This window comes from Fukomys damarensis, unplaced genomic scaffold (genome assembly GCF_012274545.1).
Source record: "Fukomys damarensis isolate Sample0158 unplaced genomic scaffold, DMR_v1.0_HiC HiC_scaffold_36, whole genome shotgun sequence".
NCBI lineage: Eukaryota > Metazoa > Chordata > Mammalia > Rodentia > Bathyergidae > Fukomys > Fukomys damarensis.
Window position 1 is genome coordinate 46,558,265 of NW_022900948.1, and position 6,826 is coordinate 46,565,090.

General features: G+C 51.2%; 1 long non-coding RNA gene across 2 annotated transcripts in view; it reads left to right on the forward strand.

The window, feature by feature from the left end:
* Nucleotides 1-1,328, forward strand: part of LOC104864457 — a 16,300-nt gene extending 14,972 nt beyond the window's left edge. For both annotated transcript variants that reach the window (XR_002025470.1, XR_004515381.1), the window contains exon 9: nt 1,224-1,328. This is a non-coding gene — a long non-coding RNA (uncharacterized LOC104864457). The remainder of the gene's footprint in view (nt 1-1,223) is intronic.
* Nucleotides 1,329-6,826: the final 5,498 nt, after the last annotated feature.

The following is a 6,826-nucleotide window of genomic DNA, read 5'->3' on the forward strand; positions in this document are numbered from 1 at the left end:
GAGGGAGAGAGGGAGAGAGGGGGAGGGGGAGGGAGAGATCTTCACAGAAGAAAAGGCAGGCAATCGATGTAGAAGGAATGATACAGTAGCGGAATCTGAATTTTGCAGCCATGAGGGGAGATGATCAGCTCTGTCAGGGACCAGCGATGGGTGCTGGTACCGGTAGGGAGGCTGGGCAGGACTGAATGCTTTCCTGGTGGTGAAGCTCCACCCGTAGATCATTTCTTAACCTGGTGACCCCGGGGCCAGACCTGGCTCCCTTCCATCCTCGTCCTGACTTCACTTCCTCCTGGGGCAGTGAAACCCACAGCTTTGACTGCAACGTGGCTTTGCCTAAAACGTCTAACGCAAAGCAAGCGAGCCTTGGACCTAACTCGCAGGACACAGGGGCTGGAGGAACGGGTTAAAAACCACCACAGGAAGCAGTCAGACAAGTCCAAATGTGGGACTGGGCTGTCCTGGGCTTTCGGAGTGGAAGAAATCAGTTCTATCGTGAAACTAAATAAACGGTAGACATTGTAGGCTTTAGACTTGGCTGGTTCTCATTCTAACAGCAGCTGGAAGAGAAAACCGGAAAATTGTAAAAGTCTGCATGTTGAGTGGCTATTCGATGAGGTCGGAATTATTGGTAATTTCTGTAGGTGTAATATCAACATTGTAGCTACACGACTGTGTAAGAAATGTATTTCTAGGAGATATATACTCAGATGTGGGTGAAGTGTCATGATGTGTACCAGATATTTTCAAAGTGGTTTTTCAAGACTAGACACACTATAATACTTCTATATGCACATGGACCGATAAAGCACATAGGGTAAACAGTAGCTTGGATGCTACGTGCTGGAAACGGGTGTCATTAGATATGGTTTCTTTGCTTTTCTGTTTGGAGTTTTTCTTAATGAGTACTTGAAAAGTATGTGAAGATCAGAAACACAGGATACACAAGGAAGGGAAGCCGGAGCCCTGACCGTGAGGGGAGAGGTTTCCTGGCTCTAGATCTGGCTTCGTGTCCTTGCATCTCTGTTTTCCCTGTCTGTGACAGTGAATGTCTCAGGTGTGACTTTACACCTATGCGCATTTTAAAAATTAATTGTGGTAAAATACATAACATAGAATCTACCATGAAAACCATTTTTAAGCTCAGCGATATTAGGTACATTAGGTCAACATGCAGTTACCCATCTCGGTGGATGGTTTATCAAAGCCTCTTTTCTGTTTTCCAGATGAGTTTATTGGGACCTTTTAAAAACACTGCACACCAGCTGGTGTGGAGGTGCACACACCTGTAATCCCAGCACCGGGGCGGCTGAGACAGGAAGATGGCTGGGAATTTGAGGCCAGCCTGGGCTACACAGCGAGTTCAGAGCCAGCCTGAACATCATATTAAGCCCCTGTCTCAAAAACAAATAAAAGAAAAACAAAAAACAAAATCCCATCTCCCCACTTGCAAACCAAAATACCCCAAGAAATTAATTCTACTCACGTTGGCTTACACGTAAGGGGGTGCTCACATAAAGCTGTTACAATATCCTTTAGTTCACATGACTTAAGTAAATTGGCAAATGAGTCAATTTAATTTTCATGATGAGATCAAAGCAAGTGTCTTTACTGTGTTAGTGGCATGTTTGCCCAGGGTGCTAGCTGGTTATGTCTGTCTCTGTGAATGCCTACAATGTGATGACCATTGCTCTCTGTTCCAAGTGCAACAACTTTTGGGGTTTCCCTTTGACAAAAAAGTTAACTATTTTCATGTCTTTGTCTTCATGGGTAATCTAAGAGAGCTCTTCAAGTTGGAAAGTTAATTAATAAAAATGTTTGCAACCAAACAGTTGTCATGTTCAAGTAAGTTAAAAGGTATTATTATTATTATTATCATTTAATACATGTATGCAGTACATAATTGTTTATTGCACAGAATTTGCACGGGCACATTAACACATCCAAATTCCCTTTTTTGTCCCCTCCTGATCCCATCCCTCCCTGCTTCCTCTAACACTTACTCCCCTCCCCATTTGCCAGAGCAAAATTAAAGATAGATGACAGGAAGTAGGGAAAAGCCAGGATGGTGGCACCTGACTGTGAAGGCAGAAGTCCCAGCCCTGGGGAGGCTGAGGCAGGAGGATCACTGTGAGTTAGAGGTCAGCCTGGGCTACGCAGCAAGATTCTGTCTCGACAAAAATAAAAAGAAAGAAAGAGAAAGGAGGGAGCTCTTTTGCAAATGGGAGGGGAATAAGAGATGGAGGGAGGTGGGAGGAACAGAGGGGAAAAAATGAAAAAAAGAAAATTTGAAGAAAACATGGAAGTAAGTTAAAATGTTAAAGCATCAGTCGCTGAATATAAATCCATGTACTCGTCTCTTAAAATTAACACGCTGACGGTATGTTTCGGAAAAAAACAAAACTGGACCATTCATTGTGCAGAAATGCATTTCCAGACCCCTCGAGGCTGTCTGCACTGCGGCACAGGTCTCCGGGGAGGCTGAGGGGACCTCGGCACTGCCCTGAGTTGACAAGAGACAGCAGGTGCAGAACAACGCTTGTCCTTCAGGGCCTTCTGATGAAACTGTAGCCTCAGAAAATCTGGAAAGGCGGGGGGCATGCAAAAGAGATGCAAATTAGGTGCAAATCGCAGCGGGGCTCTCAGTGTTGGCCCCACCTTCCTAGTATTGATGGGCATGAGGTGGAGCTGAGGGTGCGCACGGCAGTAGGGCAGCTGTTTCTCAGGTGGGTTTGTATTTCCAGCCCCTGCACGGGTCTTAAAGTCTCCCGAAGTCTCCGCCTTTCCTCTGAGCTTTGCTTCCCAGGGTGGAAGCCCCTGACACAGGTAGGATTTGGAGGCACCAAGGCTGGGGACTCTACTCAGGGAGGTCACTGGGGTGTGGGATTTTACCCTCCCCGAGGCTGGCTAATAGACACACACACACACACACACACACACACACACACACAACGCACAGCTTGCTGGGTAGGCACATTCTTGCATCCATACACTGCCCTTACTGATAGGATGTGCTAGTGTGCTGCCACCCTATGTGGTGGGTGGGGTCTGTGCTCTATGGCACGGGGCCAGTTGCCCCCATGACGGCCGGCGTGGACTGGGCCACAGTGCCAGCTGGAGGTTGCTGCTTGGCTTCCCCTCCCATAGTTCCCGACCGCATTCCCATAATTCCAAGCCCCCAGTGCTCCTGAGAATTGAAAGAAGCCCATGGAGCCCTCGCCCTATTCAGCCACTGCTTAGACGAGGGATGGCAACCCTTTCAGAGAGGCGTGCCCGAAGTGCAACCCCAACCCACTTATCTATTGGCAAGCACCAGCACTGCAAGTAAACCCAAGTGCTGAGGTTTCAGTTTAGAAAAAACTCATACAACTTGAGACGTCATCGCAGAGGTCTCTGTGAGATCCGCAGGTTCACCATCGTGGGCCCAGGGTGAACGTCCGAGTCTTCGTTCCTTCCTCCCCCACCTGGGCGGCCTCTGTGTGGGACTCCGGGAGTCCCCGGAGAGGACTTGAAGGCGGAAGTCACGGGAGTTCATGGGGCAGTGACCAGACGTCAGGCGTCCCGTTAATAATCAACCTGGCATGGAAATGAGCACGGCCTCCACGACGGGCCAGGGAGCGCCGACTGCCGCGCTGTCCCCACTGCTCCCCATGACCTGATCAAAAGAGGAAGGACAGCCTGTAGTCAGCCGTGGACTGCGTCCGCTGGGAAACAACAGCTCACACGCGGATAACGCATGTTAATGCTCAGGAGATGCTTTTGCACGCATGGTCTCACTTGCCACCTGCCGCAAGGCCCATTTCACAGGTGGGAAGTTTGAGGCCCAGGGGCTCCAGCCCCGGCGGGAACTGGCTTGAGTCAGCTCCGGGCAGTAATCCCACAGTGGCCCTTCCTCCACCGGCTCGGTTCTGGAGAGTCCAGGGCTGCTGGGCCTGTTAACGGCCTCCCAGGATTTGTGTTTTGTAGAATGAAGTAACTAAGCCAGGCGTGGTGGTGCACGCCTGTGAGGCAGGACTCTGGGAGGCTGAGGCAGGAGCTTTGCAAGTGTAAGTCCAACTGCGGCAACTTAGCGAGGCCCTGTCTCAAAATTTAAAATAAAAACAATAAAAAGGGTGGGGATTGAGCTCAGCACGAAGGTCCATCTGTGTTCAGTCCCCAGGTGGGAGTTAGGAAGCCAGGCCTCAGTCCTGCCAGTTTCTTGGCTGCTAGGTAACTCTGCAAGTCTAAGGGGCCTCGGTTTTCCCTTCACAAGCCTCAGGCAGCCCCCTGCCCTTTGGCCTCCCCGGCCTCTGCTGCAGGAGGGCTTGTTTCCCTGTCCCATGCACTTAAGCTGTGACACAGGCACCCCCGGTAGCCCCTTCTCTGGCCAGGATGACGGCCCAGGGGCTTTGGGTCTTAAGGAGTCAACGCCCCCTGGCAGGGGACATCCCACTGGACCCGGAAGGCGAGACCCTACAGTACTCTGTGATAGCCACCGAGGCAGCGCAGGCCCATCCCTCCTCCACCCTTGAAACCCTGAGACTTCCTGCTGGGAGCACTGAGTGGTACAGCCAGCCTTTTGGCTGCAGCTGAAGGGCTTAGTTTCACTTGGAGTTTTGTTTTTTCAGTACTGGGGATTGAACCCAGGGCCTCCACATGAGCAGCATCCCCAGCCCTTTTTTATTTTGGGACAAGATCTCATTAAGTCACTAAACTGCCCAGGCTGGGCTCCACCTTGTCACCCTCCTGCCTCAGCCTCCCAGAGTGCTGGGATTACTGGCATCTACAGTACCATCATGCCTGGTTAGAGGGTTTCATTTCTCATGAGGAAAAACCACAAAGGGTTTCTGAAGAAGATTCCAATGAGAAGCTACCGTGGGGCAGAAGGAACTGAAGGACTCTTTGATCATCTTGTTCTTTTCTAAGGCTAGAAGTGGGGTCTGAGTGTGCCAGGGCTGCCCGGAGGCTTCGGGGGCCGGAACTGACACGTCACAGGGCTCTCCTGGCTCCTGCCCTAGTCCCAGCCTAACGGTCCTAAGGCCCTCTCTGCTACCCGCTCCTCTGAGGAGCTGGCCATCCTGAAGTGGACGCACCCCAGAACCTTGCCCCAGGGTCCCCTTTGCCTCCAGTGTTTCTGGCCCATGGGGTTGCTGTGGGCGGGAGGACAGAAGGCCAGGGCTTCCAGGCCGGGGTGTGAGGGAGGGACCCTCATCTAACTGGGGACACAGCTAAAGACTGTCGAGATTAATTTGAGCTGGAAAACGTTAGACAAATGTGAGCGGGAGAGCGAGGTGGACAGAAGGAAAGAAAAGGGGGGAAAGAGAGAGTGGGAGAAGCCAGGACAGTGAAAGGCCCAGACCAGAGGAAAGAGGGGGGGAAACAGGAGAGAGGCCAAAGCTATGCTAACGTGGGAGGGGACAGGAGCGTGTTCGCATCCTTTTATTTTCTTATTTCCACTCTGACATCACTACTCATACATTACTCTTGCGATTTAAGCAGCGCCTAAATGTAGATGATGTTTATTTACTCTTTTCAGATGGGTTTTTGTTAGCAGAAAAGGCAGGGGAGGCAGCGCCCCCGCGTGGCCACATGGCGAAGTGCTCCTCGTGGGAGCAACCATGAGGAAGGCGGAAGCTGGGGCCCCCTGCGACCCAGCCACATGTAGCCCCTGGCAAGGAGCCCGGCCTGGACAGAGTCCTGCTCCCCTCCACTCTCCCAGGACTTTTCTGTTTCTCTGCCCACTGCCCACCGCGGTCCGCCGAGGGCAGAGCATCTTCCTGGGCCAAGGTGCCCAGAGGAGAGGTCCGGGTGCAGCTGGGACCGGAGATGGCCCCTGACACCCGCCCAGCAGGCAGGCTCACCCCCTCCCCCGTCTCACTCCACAGCATCCTGAGCCGTCTCCAAGGAAACGGGTCACTCGTGGGGCTTCCCACCCAGCCAGCCCTGACTATGTTTTCCTAGTGCAGCATTTGTAGAGCCCAGCCACGATTGCTGCAGACTGAGAGAGGACCCAACTACGTTCTTGCCCTCGAGGAGCTGTGGGGTCATTGACCTTCTCTGTAGTCATGGCCGGAAGGGCCCAGCCCTAGGCCAAAGCCCACATCCCACCTCCTGGACTCGTGATTGGTGCCAGGATATGCTCATTACCAGGTGAGGCCAATCAGAGTCATTCCTGGGGCTCTTCCTGAACCCACTGATGGGAGGTTGCTTTGCAGAGGTGACATTTCAACTGAGACATACATGAGTGACAAGAAGGAGCTAGCCATGGTGAGACCCAGGAGTTGGGCTATTCAGGCAGAGCAGACAGCAAATGCAAATGTGCTGAGGTAGGAACAAGAGTCCAGACACTGTTGTTTGAACACCTGGATCCGGCCATACCTGAAGCTAAAAATTTTCAGTGACATGAAAGAAATGTTTTGTTGTTGTTATTATATGAGTTTAAACTGGGTCTCTGTAAGTTGCATCTGAAGGACTGCTGTCATTTGAGAGAGTGCTGACACTGTGAAAAGCATTGAGTACAAACCGGGCATGGTGGTCCACACCTGTAATCTCAGCACTGTGGGAGGTTGGGGTAGAAGAATTGCAAGTTCGAACCCAGCCTGGGCAACTAACTTAGCGACTTAATCAAGCCCTGTCTCAAAACCAAAAAATAAAAAAAGGGTGGAGGTGTAGCCCAGGGTGAAGGCCCTGGGTTCAACCCCAGTATCAAAATAAGAAAAGAGGGCTAAAGGTTTAGCTCAGTGGTTCTGGCGCCTGTCTTGCAAGCTCAAGAGCCCAAATTTGATCCCCGGTACAAAAAAAAAAAAAAAAAAAAAAAAAAAAAAAAAAAAAAAAAAAAAAAAGAGACGCA